Source organism: Megascapheus bottae, chromosome 4, assembly GCF_031878675.1.
Source record: "Megascapheus bottae isolate mThoBot1 chromosome 4, mThoBot2.hap1, whole genome shotgun sequence".
Classification (NCBI taxonomy): Eukaryota; Metazoa; Chordata; class Mammalia; order Rodentia; family Geomyidae; genus Megascapheus; species Megascapheus bottae.
Window position 1 is genome coordinate 79,753,341 of NC_143512.1, and position 20,729 is coordinate 79,774,069.

The 20,729-nt window shown below is 40.1% G+C and overlaps 1 protein-coding gene across 3 annotated transcripts in view; it reads left to right on the top strand.

Annotated features, from left to right (window-relative positions):
* Positions 1–20,729, top strand: part of Ctnnd2 (catenin delta 2) — a 770,274-nt gene that overhangs the window by 387,203 nt on the left and 362,342 nt on the right. The gene's annotated exons all lie outside the window — the stretch shown is intronic.

The window sequence follows — 20,729 nt, forward strand, 5'->3', positions numbered from 1 at the left end:
GAAAGAAAAAAAACAAGAGAATTCAAGCTGGGCATGATGAAATCAGCAGGACTGGGAGTTGAGGCCAGCCCAGGCAAAACTTAAGTGATTATCTCAGTCCATAAGCGGACACGGTGATGGCTCAGCCACCTGGGCTGTGTGCAGACGACTGGTTCAGGCCATCTGCATGAGATCATGAGACTCCATTCCAAACATCACTAAAGGAAAAGGGACCAGCACATAACTCAAGGGGTAGATTGCCTAGGCCTCCCCACCAACAAATGAATGGAGAGAAAAAATGTCAGTATGCAGACCATTTTAATAGCACCATGTCGGCTTCCACACCCGAGTAAGCAGAGTGAGTGGCCCTGTGTCAAAGTGTCTGCTTAGAAGGTAAGTATTTGCCTTGCCCTGTTGTCATTATTTTTTAAAGATATGAAAAATATTAGATGAGTTACTTTATAAATCTAAAAAATAGGCATTTATTAATTTTTTTTTCTGCCAGTCCTGGGCCTTAAACTCAGGGCCTAAGCACTGTCCTTGGGCTTTTTCAAGGTTAGATCTCTGCCACTGAGTCACAGCACCATTTCTGGCTTTTTTTTTCTTTTTTTGCCAGTTGGGGGGCTTGAACTCAGGGCCTGAGTGTTGTCCTTGGACTTTCTCAAGGCTAGAACTCTACCACTTGAGCCTCAGCACCACTTCCAGCTTTTTTCTATGTATGTGGTGCCGAAGAATCGAACCCGGGTCTTCATGCATGCTAGACAAGCACTCTCCACTAGGCCAAACTCCTGGCCCCAAAACAGATATTTTAAAAATAAATTAGAGCTAGCAGTGCCAGTGGCTCACACCTATTAATCTTAGCTACTCAGGAGGCTGAGATCTGAGAATCACAGTTTAAAGCTAATTTGGGCAACAAAGTCTGTGAGACTCTTATCTCCAATAAACTACTCAAAAAAGCTGGAAGTGGCACTGAGGCTCAAAATACTAGAGTGCTCACCTTGAGCAAAAGCAGCTCAGACAGTACCCAGGCCCAGAGTTCAAGCCCCAAGACAGAAAAAAAAATACATAAATAAAATAAATTGGTAGAGTTTTAAAATCTTGCAATTCAAATATACATTTGAGATATAATGACTATAAGATATATATTTGAGGACTGAGAGTTTGGCCTAGTGGTAGAGTGCTTGCCTAGCATGCACGAAGACCCAGGTTCAATTCCTCGGTACCACATAGATAGAAAAGCCTGAAGTGGTGCTGTGGCTCAAGTGGTAGAGCACTAGCCTGGAGGAAAGCCCAAGGACAGTGCTTAAGCCCTTGTTCAAGGGCAAAAATATATATATATTTGACTTAATTTGACTTATACTTAACTCATAATATTATGAGTTATGCTTACTTATTATGAGTTATGAATTATACTTACTTGCTTGCCAATGAACCAGCCCAGGTACAAAAGGACCAGAGACTCTTATCTCCAATTAACTTCTAGAAAAGGGGAAGTGGGCTTGGCTCAAGGGTAGAGTGGTAACCTTGAGCTGAAGAGCTCAAGCATTGACCAAATCGATTCTCTCTTTCAAAATATGTTCAGATCATATGTAAGCATAGCATTAAAAAATTCATTCAAATTTTACAATTTTATAGATTACAGCACTGGAAGAATGATGGTTATCTATTCTCTGGGAATGCCTACATTATATTTTCTGGCATATGTGTACTTTACCATAAGATATACAAGAATACACGAGAATATACATATATATATATACTTAACATATATATGCAACAAGATATGTGTGTATAGTCATTTTAGCACTAATTTTAGTACATATATTTTATTTTTTATCTTTTAGAGCCTTTATGTTTAGTTCAATGCACAGAAACAGTAAAAACAGAGTCCACATTTATGGCGTGATTATCCAAACTTTAGAGCCAAAATGTTTTGTAGAAGGAAAATGGTTACATTAATCAGGGTTGCTTTTTACTATTTTTTGTCAAGATGCTGTATAGAGGGCTTACAGTTACATTCATAAAATATTGAGTATGTTACTTCCTGAAAATTGTTACCCCTTATGTTTTTCTCCCACTTTCACTCCCCTGACCCTCTCCCAAGTTGTAAAGTTCGTTTCCAACATACTGTCCTATGAATATCACTGTTACACTGGCCTATATATTTGATAATTCTGAAATTACGAGACTTTTCTAATAAAATTGGAAACCAAAATACACTTAAATCTTCTTAGCTTAGTTTGCCATCTTTCTTATTTGGTTATTCTCCTCAGACATATCATCCCATAATAGTACATAGGCATGTGGAAATATGTTATATTTCCACAGAGCTTTTCATAGATATTTGCATATTCTAAAAATAAATTGTCTATTTTACTAATTTAAAAAAAAAAACGTACACTAGGATCACGGCATATCATTGCTAATGCCCTGTGTAGCTAGTTGAGTAAGAACATAGCAATTGACTCCAAAGAGGACAGAAGCATGCATAATTTCCTTTAAAGTCTAAGAGAACATGAAAAATTGATCACAGAGAACGTGGAAGCTATGATCAGACAGGTTCATCCATCAGCTGGAGTAGTCACAAAGGTGTTGTTTGATATATATTAAAGTCTATGAAAGAATAGGTAGAGATGGAAAGAAATACATTAGATTGGGCAAATGATTGTCGAAATAACATTTTATTTGAGTGGAGTCTGGATTTCTGGTTCTTGACAGGGGAATGGAGACAATTCCTGGATTTCTCAGAACAGTTCTGATTTCTTTCAGTTATCCTAGTCTATGTCTGGCTTCTTCATCTTTCTCTTAATATTTGAGAAACAGAGCTGTGGCTCAAGTAGTAGGGCCTCACTCAGTAAAGAATGAAAGGGGAAGAGTTTATGACTGTCTCTCCATGGCTTACCAGAATGCCACAAAACTTCCACCTACACCACAGATAGAACACCTCTGAAGAGTTGACATGATACATACGCAAGAATGAAGAATGATGATTTGTGAAAACATATGGCTTCACCTTCACGTTCAACCAAATGAAAATGGGACCCTAGAAACCCATCGATTTTGCCACAGGCCTGGCCCTCACAGGAGCTGTTATTCTGTTACTGAGGAAATTCACTAAGTGGAAAAAGGCAAATCACCTTCGAGTTATAACCACAACCTATGGGTGGTGGAGTGATTCACACCTTAGAGTGAACATTGAGGCACATGTTATGTGCCTGAGTCACTTGAATGGGAAGATTTGGAAAAATTAAGGTTGATGCACTTTGTTGCCAACCCTGTGAAGTCAATGCCCACAGTACAAGCACTGAAATCTTGGGATGAGGTTGTAATCGTCGTGTATCAATTCTCCTTAGCCACCACGCAGCAGAAGCTATCAAGCCATTGTCAAGGAACCAAGTCTGTTCTCCTCAGTATTTTTGTATGGATAGTTATATGGGAATGTAATGCTTCCCTCCTGTAAGCCCAGAATTGTGTAACTGTGATCAAAACAAGACAAAACAAAACTGTGTCTCACACACAGATAAAAGACTTGGCCCTTCATAGAAATTTTGCTTACTCCTAAATAGAATTTCAACCCAGATAGTCATTCCTCAGAAAGGTACTGAATATCTGATATTTCCATCATAGAGTCTAATACTTGATTTGGATTATTACTAGAGAAAAACAACGGCCAGCATCTTGCCGATTTTTATTTGTGTGTGTGGCATGTGTGTGCACGCTATATTTCCTGTGCACTCATTCAGTGAGATCTGATTATGAATTCTGGTTATTTGGAGGAATTTATCTTTTTCATTCAGATGGACCAAATAACATGTTTGAGCCAGGACTGTGGAATTCATTTTTTGATGTATTTTAATAATAAGCAGATAATTCTTTTTCTACCACTTTTAGAGTTAACGCTCAGAAAGATTGAAAAAGAAATTAACAAGAAACAGCCATGCATATCCAATTAAACTAGGGCCGTTGAGGGGAGGGGTTGGGATGAAAGCTATGGCAGAAGGGTGAAAAGAGGGGAATTAACCAAGCTGCATTGTATGATTGAATTCGTTTGCTGAATGAAAACCTCTTTGTAATGAAAGGTAATGAAAGTAGTTTTTAAAATAATTTTTAAAAAGAAAGAAGTGGACATACATTTTCTACCCACATGCACTATTAGTAGTCCATTCTACATATCCGGTCACACGTCCATCTCTCTCTCCAGTTGCTTATCCATTCTCTTTGTTGCTCCATTTTATACAGTCAGATACATCCAGACCTGTCTCCGTAATGCTTCACCAATCCTGCTGTTAAAGTTTAACATTTATATTCTATTCTACTTTTTTTTCCCATTGGAGTACAGTTTACCTACAAGGAAATGCACAAATCTTGAAGGTACCATGAAACAAACTTTAACACATGTGTAAAGAAGGGGGTACGCTCCATCCGGATGCAACACTGCGCCACCCTCTGGGAAGTGAACCATCCCCTTCCCAGCAGTTCCTCATCTTACCTTCAAAGGCGGCCCACACAGATCAGGCTGTTCTTCTCTGCTGGAGAATTCCATATTTAATGGAACAATAGGTTCTTCCACAGAACACAGTTTTTGCACTGCTGACCCGTTCGGTCTTTGCTTTGTGGAGTAAGCATGTTTTGGCACAAGGATACTGCACACAATTCGGCCGTTGTCTACTCGGGAGCCTCCCGACCTTCCCAGTGTGGGCAATTATGAGTAAAGCTGTTAGGAACTTTCTTGCAGAAATCTTTTTGTAGCTGTGTGTGTGTGTGTGTGTGTGTGTGTGTGTGTGTGTGTGTGTGTGTTGTACTTGTTGGGAAAGCGTCTTTCTTGACTTAGAATCTCCCAGGGTTTGTTCACTCTTTTTTTCCCATGTATTTTTATTGTAATTAATAGAAGGGTTACATTATATTCACCAGATAAAAGGAGCATTACTTCACAAACATTGATACCCTTTCTCATGTCTTGGTCCCCATTTTCCTCCCCCCAACCCTGCCCCTCATCTTGTTTTTCCCCTTCCCTATCCGATTTCAAATAACCAAATACAAATATATACAATATATCAGATAACAAGGTGAAATACTGTAACAATATGAGATATCCAAGGGACAGCAAAAGAGATGAGAGATAGCATAGTACACTAAGGACAACAATCACTGATTATATGGCTTTGGTTTCTCTATCAGGGTTTGTTCACTCTCATCCTCCCAATCTGTTAGAGTTTGAGCGGCTTCACTGTCTGGGAGGTCAAGCATTTTGAAAAATAGCTACTGGTAGTATCACAATTTTGCATCTCCATAATAACCAATGACATCGAGCGCTGTGCTTGTTGCTGTAAATTATGATATTAGTCGTATCTAAGGCTCCTAACGTAAGGGTCCTGTGAGAAGCTATGACTTGGAATACACACATTTTGTGTTGCCTCTATAGAACTTTTATCCCAGTAAAATTTCACAGGGAATTTCAATCATGTTTTCTCCAGAAAATTGAAGATATTAAGATATTTGATCTTGCAGGGAGTGAGGGAATAAATATACTTACATAGAGAATTGTGGTTTAAGAAATTCAAAGTGAGGTATTCCTATAGTTGCCTCATTTCTTCTGTGTGTGTACTTTGCTTTGCTCATGGTTTCATTTGGTTCTTCCTTTGACAGAGAGCTTTGCCAACTAGAATATTCCCAGCTTGACTGCCCAGCTGAATGGCCACACTCACTCACACCACCACTCCATCACTGCCTCATGGCCGATGACATTTCCCTGGCTGAAATTATATTCTGCAGACCCACCCATCCACCTGGAATGAGATCTAGAAATCGTTACACATGACTTACATAACTTATTGACTGTGAAAAGGTTTTTCTCTCCTTTGTTTTCTTATCTAAGAAATGGACCTTCTCACCACTCTTGTGGAATTACTTTCCATCACCCTCCAGACTTGCCCCAAATTCCTTTTACCCAGCTCCAACTACATTTCTGCCTTGTCTTCCTCAGTGCTGATGCTTCATTTGGGGTCGTATATTTGGTATATGTGAAGTCTCCATGTATTTTCTATTGCCAACTATTCATTTATGACTTATGCAGCATTTCTATTTCAAACTACACCTTCTACTTGTTCTGGTGTTGGGGAGCGATGTAAACCACAGGATCAGACCTTCTGCTGAACCTGGTCAGGAACCTTCTGGAAATGTGGGTCTTCCTCCTGGCTCCCTCTGCATTCTCCTCTCTCCATGGCATTGAGTTCATGGTCGTATAGCACTAAGTGTACCTGTGTCCCGTGAGAAGGGGTGGACAGGACACCCTGTCTATTGCCTCATGCTGTTGGCAACTTGGAGACAGATTCCACCAGCCACTTTATAAACCCAGTGGTCACCAATCACAGAGGTGGAGGACACACTTTTTCTTACCTGGACCCAGCGGTAATGATTTTTGGCTAGTGGGTGTTTGGACCTCTAGGATGTAAACCACTCTGTGTGGACTATGTTACAAAAGCAGCCACGCACAAAATGAATGTCAACTGTCTGATATGCAAGTAGGTAATTGTATATTGTGAACACAGAAAGCATGGCTGTGTTGTGGTCAAACTTTGTGGCTATGTTCTGGACTCTATCTGATTTTATAGAAAGACATTTTGGACTCGCCTGCAGTGTTGCTTTCCTTCAGAAAGGAAAACCCATTAACCCACACCTCCGTAGAACATATACCACATTACATTCACAGCACGATGGCTTCTTGAGTGAATCTGGGAAAAGAAGAAAAAAACTGGGAAATTTCAAGTGTGATCCTTATACAGAGTTTATTTTATTCAAATAACCTAAAATTGCATTTTCCATATGCTAACCCTAAGGTTACATACTGACATTCTATTCAACTCCTTGATGCAAAATACTGTCCCAAACTCTCAGGACAAAAATAGTCACGGTTTTGTTTCTGTTGTTGTGTGTGGAAAGGTATGTGAATGTGTGTGTACTGTGTCTGTGCATTTATACATATGTATGAGTACGTTCATTTGAGTGGAATTTTCATATCAGCATTTTACTTCTTGTTCTATTTCTTTTTAATATGAACTCTATTAAGGGGGCAAAAAGCTAATCCTTATAATCCAAGCTACTTGAGAGTCTGAGATATGAAAGATTGCATTTTGACGCCAACCCATGCAGAAAGATTGCAAGATTCCATTCCTATAATAACTCGCCAAAAAGCAGAGCTGGAGGATGGTTCATGTAGTGGATGGCCAGCACACTAGTGGAGAATAAGCACAAGGCCCTAAGGTGAGTTCAAACCCCAGCACCTCCCCTGCTCTGAGGAAAGCACTTTCTTTTCCAGTAGGAGAAACAGATTAACCCCACCAGTTAGAACTAAAACAAACACAAGAACTATTTCTGCATCCCTCATTGTCTCTCTTCAAACAGAAAAAAAGAAAGGAAGGAAATCTCAACTCTGGTTGAGCATCATTTTCTGCCAGATTGACAATGCTTTGTGTTTTGTGAACAGTAAGAGCCCACCACCCCCTAGAGACTCATGGCTTTGCGGTCCCCATCACCTCATCCATGCTGGGGTTTTTGTTGTTATTGTTGTTGGTGATGATGTCAACTTTATTGTCAGGGTGATGTATAGAGAGGATACAATTGCAGACACAAGGTAGTGAGTAAAATTACTTTTCGAATGTTGCTACCCCTTCCCATGTCCATGGTGTATTTTTTTGAAGGCAGAAAGCTTCATTCAAGGGATTTTTCAGAGGCGCAGGACATGGACCACCTCTTTCCAAGAGGAAAGAAGTCAACACCTCCAGCTCATTTCATTTAGATCATGAAGTGTATTTAGTGATGAGGATTTTGTCAGTCTCTCGCAAGCCATATTAAACCATCAAATTAAAAACGATGGATGCCCTTGCTGGCTGTGGATGTGCTGAGCCGTCTCAGGAAGACTAACTCCGGGTCCGGCTCTGCCCTGTTGCCTTCAACAAACATGGAGGCCTCGGGAGCACATGGGGATGGGGTAACCGCGGTAATGATAGCTGCCACTGGCGCGCTGTGATTCATCTTCTTGTAATTGCTCCCAATTAGAAGCTGCTGGGAAAACATCATAGAACATCCATAAGTGAAAATAATGTTTCACTGAACAGGAAGCTTGAAGGAATGAAATATTGAGAAGGGCTTAACTAGCGAAAGTCAGTTTGCACAAGTCTGTAGAGTGGACAACTGAAAAACACAACACCTGACTATAAGGCATGCTGATATGGAGTGCCTGAGGATGGGATAGAGCAAACTCAGCCCCTCCCTCACAGAAGAATGATTTGGGGCTGGGAGCATGGCCTAGTGGTAGAGTGCTTGCCTAGCATGCATGAAGCCCTGGGTTCGATTTCTCAGTACCACATACACAGAAAAAGCTGGAAATGGTGCTGTGACTCAAGTGGTAGAGCGCTAGCCGTGCAAACACTCAAGGGCAGAGCTTAGGCCAAGAGTTCTAGCCCCAGGACTGGAAAAAAAAGAATGATTGGGCTTAGTGTGGAATTCTTTTGACTCAAAACATACACCTTGATTTAAGGAAAAATAGTCATATATGAACTTAAATCTAAAAAAATTATATTAATAGTGACCAGTTTTCATTAAAGCCTTTTTGTTTGATATGTATAAATAAGAAGTGAAGTAACAGGCCTGATAGTTCACCAGCTAGTTGATAAATACATTTACTCCAAATCTACAAGCATAATATTCACTCAATTCATTGCTGACCTACTGCACTGATACTTTATGAGAGTATACTAAGTGTGCTGTAGTCCCTATGGCAAAGGGATTCCACAGAAGAGAAAATCTAACATGCTAAATAAAAGAGAAATGTATGATATCAAATAGCCTTTACTGTACTCTGTGCTGGTTCCCATCTAGGGAATACTTTTTTTTTTAAGCATCTGTCACAGCATTTGAGTCACCATTGAGATGGTTTTGGAACTAAGGATTGCATTGATTAGCTTTCTTTAGGATATCATTTCAGTGACATTGGAGATAATTGATTAGAGCATGCAAAAAGAATAGGAGACAGGCATGTGGCTGGAGTAAAGCTGAAAGGAGGTGAGAGGGTTTATTGATAACTTATTTATGCCTGGGAATTTTCTGTACATTGTCACATTGTATTGTGGCTCTCAGAGATAATCATATTTAGATAATTCATAGTGCAAATGCGATACCTGCTGCGTGAAAAAGAGGAGAAAATATACCATTAAGGCAATTGTAAAATATTAAAGCTTTTTTTTTTCCTTTCTTCCTTGGTCTCACCCTCAACTTACCATTTTATCTAATTGGAAGAAATTTTAAAATATTGAATGATTAAAGTGAGTGGTACTATTCATCTCTGTGCTGCATTAAATCAGCTTCACATGCAAACCTAAGAAAAATTCACATACAGAGCCAGCGCAGTTGTAGAGTTGATATGCCATAGCGTGTACATTGAATGTGCATTCCCTTCCTACCGGGACCATGATCGCATCGCCAAAGACGGCCACACTGCTTTCCTTCCACTCACCCCCTGTTATGCCCATCTATTCGTACTGCTGAGTAAGGAACCATCACTTGTGGATGCCGGGACTTTTCTCTTCCTTCCATGCCACTTCTGCCACTCGATCTAGTGGAGGAAGGTGAGCTGGTAACACAACATATGCAAGAGCTCCTAGGTCATTCAGGTTTCACAGAAGGCCTGGCCTTCTCCATTCGTAACGTCTTCTGCTTCCCAGAGAAAACCTGGGCTCTGGTCTGATCATCACTCCTGCTTCCATCCATCCTCTGCACAGCACAAGAAACACCGGGCAGCCACTGCCCCGACCTCCCTCACGCGTCTGCTTGGTCCACCGCTCCATCAGACCTCACTCACTAAATACTTTCCAAAGACAGATTGCATAAGAATTTCCAGCGGGCAGCACTGACCTCAGCACCCACAGAGCCCTCTGAGCAGGGGCTCTGTGCAGCCATCCCTGAGGCCCTCCACAGGGAGGAGGTCAGGCTTCCTCCACGCCCCTTCAGGCCTCGGGCCCCCAGGGGTGGTACACATATAGATTAAGTGATGCTTGTAAAGATTTCTTATTCCATCTTCCAAGTGGGAAGGCTGCTAGAATGATGCCCCATAGTAGGAAAGACTGACCGGACTCAACTCCAACTGCAACCAAGAAAGCTGGAAATGTACAGGAGAATTGCAGGATCCAGCAGCTGAGGAGGAGTGAAGATCTAGTCTTTTAGTTTCAAATATCATTATTGAAGGATTCCATCATTCTCACTCATCTGTCTCAGCCCACCCATTCATCCCCTCATACTGCCTGGCTCCATTTTCACACATATACAGTGACTGTGATGACTGCATTAGTCCACCCTTCCTTTCTCCAAGCAAAGTAATTTTTAACGTGTGATTTTTCTTTGAATCACAGTATTTTTTGTCTGGAAATCACCAGAAAAAAAAATGGAATCAATCCAGGAGCATGGGTTAGCTTGACTTAGGTTAATAAACTCTGAGTGCAAGAAAAGCTGATTAAAGATCAGAGTGACTTAGGGGAACACACACCCCTCCACACATGTAAACACACGATGCAGTCATGCGCGCGCGCACACACACACACACACACACACACACACACACACACACACACACACACACACACACACACACACACGCCACCATCACAAAATACAAGTAAGGAATAGCTTGACTCCCTGCAATTAACTTGCTGTCATAGCTAACATAATCCGACAAGGAAAATTTGAAGATTTTATGAGTGTAATCGTGGGCTGACTAATCAGAAGAGGGGATAAGTGTGTGCAGATGTGACAATGAATTCCCCTCCCTATTGCTGATGCAGACCAACAACAAGAAACAAAATCCTGTAGAGTGAGTCAAACACACTGACTGCTCCCTCTACAATATTAGTCAGGGACATTCTCGCTATGAGGCCAGAGACCTCCCTCTCTATCCCCCCACCCCCTTCCCTCCTTATTCCACATCTCACTGGGAATTCTAAAGAATGCCCACGTAGAATTACCAGAGTGACAGTGTACATTGCAGTATCATTAGCACATAAACCATGTAGACTATCTAATTTAATGGTCTAGAAAGCACTTGAAAACATTATAAGATCTACCGAATGATGAACTGTAACTGTAGTCATCTAGAATTGCAACTCACTGTATTCCAATTTATGAAATGCCCATTGGCAAAGACATAATGATATTTTTATTTTCTAACACGGTTAGAAATGCTGCTTCAACTCCACTCAATGTCCTGTGTGTTTAGAATAATCACTTTAAAAAACAATCCCTAATTCATGCATGAGAAATTTCACAGGGAACTAAGGAAAGAGATGGAACACAGGGAATTTCTACTTTATAATACACCATTTGTTTCTGCTTCTGATATCAAATTTTGTGCAGAATATGTTTCTGTAACACAGCCGCAAATCAACTCTAAAACTATAAAATGAATGCAAAGATGAGAAATTTTTCTTTCCCATGGTAAGAGGTTGGCTTTTGTGTAGACAGCATATTTTCAACACTATGGCCTCAGGCTAAGGTGTGTGTGTGTGTGTGTGTGTGTGTGTGTGTGTGTGTGTGTGTGTGTGTGTGTATGGTTGTTAGATTTCAGTATGTATTAGACTAGAGTATTTATGTTGAAGGAATTATCACAAATGCCAGGAAAATCAGCTTAGGAAAATATGGATTCCCCCTGCTTCAAACTAAGGAGAAATTAATCATTGCAATCTGAATCTGGTATTTTCTTCTATGGTTTGGAAAACAGCAAGTGATCCTTAAGGGCTTCACTATAGCAAAAACTTTCCCATGTGAGGAGTCCTGCACAACGCTGGTTGGGCACTTTAGGAGATAAAGGGAAATGATCTTTCGTTATAAAACATGTAATGCCTTTTCTGTTTTCATGTTTTGTGTGGGAATACAAATTCCACAATACAAATTCCACAGAGCCCGTAACTTGTGTGTGTCATTTGAAGTTATTGGCCCCCACCATAGACAAGTTGAATTCTATGAGTGGCCTGTTGGATTCATTCAGTTCTGAAAACTGGTTGGTCTTTCTCAGGTCTCTGTCCTTATCATATGATCGGAGGGTTTGCATTATTTCATTTTTGTGAATATGTCCTATATTTCTGGCATTGTTCTACAGAGTTTATATACATTACAAACATAAGTTTCTCTAAGGTACCAAGGGAAAAATTTAGTAAGCAACATCTCTATTTTACAAATGAGGAAACTGGACCTTCAAGACAGTAAGTAGCTTGCTGGAGGTCACACAGACCCATGTATAAAAAAAAACACCTGGAAGACAGCTTTCCATGTAGAAAGTCACTTGTTAGGTGAACTCCTCTCTAGATTCTTCTCCCTGGCTGCAAAGCCGTGTTAATCAGCTTTCAGAAAGTGTGACAAAAATGCCTGTGATAATGAACATGGGAAGAAGAAAGGTTTATCTGGGCCCATGGTTTTTACGGCTTCAGAAGATGGTATTTGATTCATTTCTCTGGCCTTGTGACAAGTCAGTGTGTCCCAGTAGGAACATCTAGTGGAGAGAGCCCACTCATCTTACGAGCTGGGAGCGAAGGCTCGCAGCCCTTCTGTAGAGCCCATTTCCAATAACCCAACCACCTCTCGCTAGATCTTATGTACCGAGAGTGCTGGCACCTTTCAGAATCTTCGCTGGGGCACTTCTGTGTGCCTTTAACACCTCCTTGGGCATCCAGCCTCCAAACTACCAATAATGTCATGGAAGGCTGGAGACCTCTCACTTCTCTGGCCCTGAAGCCACAGTGGTCAGGAAGATTCTGCAGAGACTTGGTTGTTCCGTTTTCTCTGGTGCTGTTGGGGATGTCCAAGAGCTCAGGCATAGGAGCCTCTTCCTCCGGGTGTTCTGTTTTACCTTCCCCAGCAAAACAACAAGGCAGGAAGTAGATTAGACTAAGTCAGAATCCATCACTACAATTGTCAACGTGGGTAGTAGATACAATAATTGACTCCAATCCCAACCATTCATAATTTGTAAGCAGTTATAAGCACTTGGCCATCTAACATGCAGTCACTACCTCTTCACAATGTCTCCGTTGAGAATTCAAGTCTTTCCCAGAGGTCAGAGTTAGACTCCACATCAAGCTCCGGCTTCTGGCTCTCACTCTCCTTTAAGAGTGCTGTGAGTTTATCACTATCTATTATTGGCCAGTTAAAATGTTTATCGTACCTTATAAAATTACATTTTTATGGAAATGGCTAAAGCAAAAAAAATATGCAATCTAAGAATGAAATTCCATTTGCATGGCAGATAGTATGACATTCATTGGGGAGTATTTTATAGGCAGGTAAGGGGACCAGAAGGCACTAACTGATTTTAGTGAAATTCAGGTTTAGTTAGAGAAACAGGTTTATTTGCTACCCAAACATGCAAGTGCTGAACACAGCACACTTGTAAAAAGGCAGCTTGTGGCCTAAAGCACAGTTCCCTGTGATGAAGTTCTTAACCGTTTTTACACACGTACTGTATTTCCATAGAAATTGAGACATTTACTAAGTCTTTTTCTTTTCTAATTGTTGCCTATTCCTGCTGGTGCCACATACAAAATTGCCTTCTAAACATATTTTCTGACAGAATTCAAGGTCAAATCACAGGGACATCATCAACTTGAGAATCTTTACTACTGAAGGCTAGAGTCAAGCATTATTTGTTTCACAGTAGTGACCCTAGCTTATATATTGAGTACATGGTTTAACTTGAAAGAAAACTACAACTAAAAATTTACCACTCTTTAGCTTTATTTCATCTTGGAAGATACATGGAACAAATAACGTTCTATGTCATACAATATGGGGATTTATGCTTTAGGCATAGGCATCAGGGAATTAAAAACTAGAGTGTGTGTGTGTGTGTGTGTGTGTGTGTGTGTGTGACACAAAGAGAGAGAGAGAGAGAGAGAGAGAGAGCAGATTCACAAGAGAGAATAATAATCGTCTGCTTTATGGCTTTTCTTGATACTAAGGAAACCTGTGAACTCTGTGTGTGTGTGTGTGTGTGTGTGTGTGTGTGTGTGTGTGTAAAAAATGCCCTGGTTTGGACAGTGAAACTATTAAGCTGGAATAGGAAGGATTAAAAACAATCACTTTTCAACAAATTCAGGCAACTTATTTGCTTTAAGGCAGTTTCCCCCACCCAATTTCATGTTTTCAGAATGTGAAAATTATTGGTCATTTACTAGATGTGCTCCAATAGCTTCCACATTGTAAAAGAGATTCTGTCTGGTTTTGTCACGTATGAAATTAGATCTCTGGTTGTATCTAGTCATGTTCTGGTTCCATTCTTTATACTTCTATATGTGAAAATGGTTTAGCATCACTAGACTTTCCACTGTGAGTGATCTAATGATGGGAAGAATTCTATATGGAATGGAATTACAAGAAAGTTTTTGTCTATTTTGGAAGGCTAGGATGAAAGATTTTAATTTGGATTTGAATACAAGATGTATTTGCTTAGCAGGTACTCTGCCTCTTGAGCCAGTGAATTACAAAGATTTAAGAGTACTTAACTACAGAATATTTGTAAATACAAGAATTGTATTTTCCCCAAGTGTCAAATTTATTATTAAATTAGTGCTAATTATATGCACTAACAACGCCAGGTCTCTTGTCTGTTTTCATAAAATAAGCCATTACAAATCAAAGTCAAGCTCCCCTTACAGCCCTTCCCTGGCTCATTCCTTTTCTTAAACCATGCCATCACCATTGTAATTTGGTACATACTCTCTCTTTTTTTCTTTCTTCATTCTTATCTGTAGTATAACATGTGTGTATATTTTTATGTGTAACATTATATAGTTGATGTTATTTAAGTTCACATACTTGGGAAGTTGCACTATGGCTCATAGTGGTAGAGCTATAATAGCTTTGAGCCAGAGAGCTCAAGAACAATGCCCAGGCCCTGAGTTCAAGCCTCATGACCAACAAAATCATCCTTCTCCTCCTCCTCCTCCTCCTCATCATCCTGATCAATATTAAATGGACATAATTGAGACCTTGCAACACAAGATCTAAGTGAAATTTGACTTGTTTCACTCTGTAGCTGCTTTTTGAGCACTACGTTGAGATCTGCCCAGTTTGCGTTTCTTCCAAATAGCATTCACCCATTCAGCTTTACCAGGTATTTCCTCATGGTTTTCTCAGGTGTTTCTTTAATTAACTCCTCTTCTGGCAATATGTGAGGATTATTTTCCCATTTCTTCCCAGCAGCTTAGTACTGTCAGACTTTGTAAATATGACTGTCTGAAATGTATGGCAGACTATCTTGTATTTGATTTTTATTCCAGTTATTTGAGTGTGCTTAGTGGCCATAATTTATTGCTTTTTTCTATTATGGATTAGCGATGCACATTCTTTGACCTCTCTTTTGATTAGTATGTTAATTCTCTATAATTAGTGATTTTCAATTTATTTTTATGTTCTAGAAATTATTCTCTTGTGAATTATATGCATAACACATATCTCAGAACATGGCTTGCTTTTCAACTAGGTGTGTGTGTGTGTGCCGCTTCCAGTTTTCTGGTGTTTAATTGGAGATAAGAGACTCATGGACTTTAGTGCGCAGGCTGGCTTTGAGCAATGATCCTCCAATCTCAACCTCCTGAGTTGTGAGGATTACAGGCATAAGCGACTGATGCCCGGCTTTTAAATTGCTATTTTTAAAGTAATATAGGAGTTTAATTTTGATGCAGCTAAACATGTGGCTAAAACCTGAAGCCCAGTTGTAATGCTGGCTCTACAACTCATTTGCCAAGGCTCGGCCAGTAACTGCCTTACCACCTTTTTATCTTGACTTCATAAAACAGGAATCAGTGCCACACTCAAAGGTTTCATCATGTGGAATGGAGGTGGAGCTCAGTAGAGCATCTGGTTAACATGCATGAAGTTCTGCCTTCATTCTCCAGCCACTCTACTCTCACTCATTCTCTCTCCCCTCTCTCTCTCTCTCTCTCTCTCTCTCTCTCTCTCTCTCTCTCTCTCTCTCTCTCTCTCTCTCTGTCTCTCTCTCTCTCTTTCCCCCATCTCTTTCTGTTTTTCTGTCTCTTTCTATCTCTATCTCTTCCTTCTTTCCTCTCTTCCTTCACATACACACATATACTCATTATTTAATCATGAAAATTAATGTAAATCATAACATTGCCTGGCACAAAGTGAAAACTTTACAGATGTTAGTTCCCATGGTTTATGCTTAATGTATTACCTCTGAAACCCTTTCTAGTCTTTCTGATTATCTATTGATCTAACTGATCTATCTATTTATAGGTGTAGATTTAGAGGTATAGATCTATATGCTTATGTATGTACATAGGTAGAGATAAGCAAATAGACTGACTTCTGGACAGATCTAAATTACTTCTATACTTTAATTATTTAGAGATGATTTTTGCTTCAAGAAATACCATTGCAACAAAAAAATCAAGCTTCAGTTCCTAAAATTGGAACATTGAGGTTACAGTTTTTAAAAGGTGGCTTCTTATGATATTAAATTCAATTATGAAATTGAGAAATAGTTTACTGAGGGAAATTCATAATACCTGATAGGAAAGTATCTGAGACACAGGCACGATCCATATTTGTTAAATGAATAAATTGCCTTTCTTTAAAGCATGGATCCTACAGAAATTTTAAGGAAAGCAATCAACTGTACAAAATGTGAAAATTCATGGAATTCCTTAACAGGGAAGTGAACACTTAAAGAAAATAAATGCCAGTTTTTACTGGGGACTTCTGTTCCCTGTGATCAGTTATATTTTTAATGCATTTTAACTGGAATCCCAGTGGACTTTGCTGCCTGGTATATTGTATATCTATTTATTTGTTTATTTGAAATAGGGAAGAAAAGGGGAAAAACAAGATGACTGGGAGGGAAGGTGGGGAGGGAAAGGGGGACAAAAACATGAGAAGGTATATCAATGTTCAAAAATAATGCACCCACTAACTGAGGAATGTAACTCAAAAACAAACCAGTAGAAGCACCGCCATATTGCTCTAGGGTTGCCCAGGACATTTTTGTGGCCTTCTGGTCCCTGAGGATGGAAGGATGGAAAGCAAGAAACGCCTAGTGGATCCAGATGGTGGACCATGTCGTAAACGTTCAGAGTGACATTCATTCTGCAGACCCAAGCATCCCTCCAGAGTTTTACCACCAGAGTTTATGCCCCACTGGGATCCCCATTCTTCAGTGAGCAGCAGAGGTCACCATTTCACCTGGTCACTCGGGGACCCACCAGCCTTCACCCAGGTGGTAAGAGCAGGAAGACCCTGGGACCCTCCTGCCTGCTGTTCTGTGCTCATCACTTCTGCTTGTGGCCTTACACTAGCGCATGTACATGCCAGAGTCTGGGCAGCGTGGGCCTCCCTGGGCCCGAAGGAACAGAGAGCTGGACTTGGCTGACCCATGGGAGGGGCTCCTCGGATTTGGAAGCTCCTTGGATCCATGGAAGCTGGAGTGATATTCCTCAAGAAATGACTTGTAGATGAGGAGTGTGAGTTCTGGTATGGCACTAAACTTTACCTATTAAATAAGAAGCCAATACATATTCTCTAAAATTCAGAAGAGTCAGGAAAGGGGTGAGTAGGGGAGGGATGGGTAAGAACGTTAAATAAGGAGATTTTGATCAAGATACGTTGTAGTCATAAACGGCTTTATTAAAAGGGCAACTCCTTTGGAGAATACAGATAATTTAAAAAATAAAAACAACTGAGTGGCTCACTCCCGTAATCCTAGCTACTCAGAAGGATGAGATCTGAGGATCAAGGTTCAAAGCCAGCCAGGGCACAAAAGGAACTGAGACTCTTATCTCCAATTAACTTCTAGAAAGTAGGGCTTGACTCAAGGATATGCTGCTAGCCTTGAGCTGAAGAGCACAGGGACAGCACCCAGGCCGAGTTCAAGCCCCATAACCCACAAAATAAATAAATAAATAAATAAATAAATAACAAATAAAAGAGATTTGTCATTGTTCTTGTGAAGTAGCAAGACCCTTGTCTGTAGGAAGCACTTAGTCATACCTGTAATGGTAAAAGTGTGTATTTGTATAGAGACAGTAGCCAGTCATGGAACATAAAACATGAGAACGTTTCTTTGTGCTGGTTCTGGGGCTTGAACTTATGACCTGGACACAATTCCTGAGTTTTGTGATCAACGGGGAATCTCTATCACTTGTGCCACATCTCCACTTCCAGCTTTTTGGAGATGAGTCTCATGGATTTTCCTGCCCAAGCTCGCTTTGAAACTTGGATCCCTGGAACTCAGTCTCCTGAGTAGCTGAAGCCCAGGTGTGCGCCGCCTGCATCTGGAAAGAATTTTTTTTAATTGTATCAGGAAAAAAAAAACTTTCAGATTCTTTTTTTTTAACTTTGAGCATTTAATTTATTGTTGTTTTGTAATGCAGATTCATGAGAACATAATAATAATATACAATCATTTGGTAGTTTCAAAACTTTTATGTTTTTTGATGATATGTATTATGAGATCCCCTTGGTGAAAGTAATATCAGATTGAATCTCTTGAAAATGAATCCTTTGAAAATTTAACATTTGTGGATGAATTCCGGAAAACACTTTTAGTTTTTTGGGGCTGACACACAGATTACATTTGAGTGGAAGTAAATGATAGAACTTTACTCACTTAAAATTTTAAAGGCCAGGTGTTTTACATAAGGAGGCATCGTTTGACGGTTCAAGGGAATATCCTTCTGTACCTCTTGCAGGTTTGGGTGGCCCCAAGCAAACCGTGGTGTGTGCTGTTTCCCCGCAATTCTGCCTCTATCTTTTCACCTCTGTCTTTGACTTCACTGATTTCTTGTAAAGACAATTGCCATTGCGTTTCTATGCTCCAGTGAGCTCATTTGAAGACTGTTCACTTATTTATATCTGTAAAAATTACTTTGCGCAGGTTGCACAGTTGTATCTCTTTGTTGTAGATTTTTTTCCTTCCATTTTTAGGATACTGAGGCTCGAACTCAGCACCTCATCATGCTGGCTTCTTAGGTGCTCAACCTGTGAGTCAGGACTCCAGTCCTGTTTGCAATCGTTACTTTTGAGTTGGACAGGGCATTCCACATTAGGGTGTGTTTGTGTTGTAAGCTTCCCACTTTGGGCTTCCTGTCATGGCTGGGATGCCATGTTCACCACCACACCCAGCTTTTCCCCATGGATATGAACTTTGCTGGCCTTTTCTACCCAGGCTGGCCTGGAACTACCAGCATCTAAATCTCAGCCTCGCAAGTAGTTAAGATGCAGCTGGTTCCAAGTCTTTGATGTGGCTTTGGAACCAGAAGAACAGTATTCAATCTACTGCAATGTGTCGTATGTCCTCCCGCCTAAAAATGCATGGCAGATACACACCTTGAGGGCCAGGCCATCTTAGGATTTGTTCTGCTTTAAGCAAGGGAAGAATAACTTCAGGTGGTTTGAAACTCATGGTGAATCATTAGTGAAAGCGGCATGCAGTGTGAGCAGCATGCAAGGATCACCCTGGAAGATAGGTGCTCGTCACAGACCCCCCCACTACCCTGGAGATTTTCTGATGCTGTTCAGTTCTGTTGGGGCTTAACGTGCACACACTCGTGATCTGTAGATCATACTGCCATAAGCAAGCTCTAGGAATTTCTCAGAATCAGTGTTCTTATGCTCTAGTTTAGTTTCTGAACAATGAGATTGATATGTAGACATTAGAATGGTGATATCACAGCCTTGAAAATTTATAAATAATAACCTTAGAGAATTAAAATCGCCGTGATGCATATGAGTCAGAATTCCTGGGATTTGGAATTCCTAGAGGCACTCTTGAACTTTAAGATGGGACTGTCATATACTCAGGGCCACTAACTTAGTGCATCTGTCTTGGAAATTTTAAAATACTGATTATACATTTGTACTTTGTACTTAGAGGTTGCTTGTATATACAGTAACGTCTTTTTAATGCCAGACAGTTGAACAGGACCAGACTTGTAGAGTTCACATGTTGCCTATCATTTCTGTCTATAGATCTTAACATTAGAAAGCAGTTGTCCACTTTGCTAAGTGGGTTGGCACAAAAGGAAAGGCACCACATAAAAATCATGCATATCTTAACAGGCAATTCTTATATTCATTTACATCCATCTCGATGCCTGTGAGCATTGATTTGTATCAAATATTTTTCCTCCACAAATATATTCAAAACTCACCTTTAAGGTACAGATTAAAGATCCAAAATGCACTTACTTTTGAGGAGCTGATGAGTTATTCATAGGACCTGCCTGAACTGAGAAAAAGATCTGGTGAAATAAGTATAGAAATCAGTCTAAATGACATTTGCTAGGAATTTACATCTAGGCTTCAATTATTGACATAAAAGCCAGAATTCAGGGATGTTCTGAAAGTAGGGTGGAAGTTGTTCACATTTATGGACTCCAAATTTACCTATTTTGTATTTCATAAATGATTCAAAATAAATCTAGATTGCCTCACAGATCCAGTTTGGATAATGCTGTTGGCATGTCATCTGTATGAATAACTTTCTATCTGCATCATTTTATAAGATGTTAGGTAAGAATTTGAGAGTGTATATTAAGTTGGTGATGTTATTATTTTTTAAATTACACGATTTAAAGCATAATAATAAACTAAGAGGAAATGTTCTTAGGCAATGTCAATGTGAAAGCAAAGGCATGTTATCCTCTTTGTGGTATAAAGCCAGTTATTTCTCATTGCACCACCTCAGAGAATGTGCA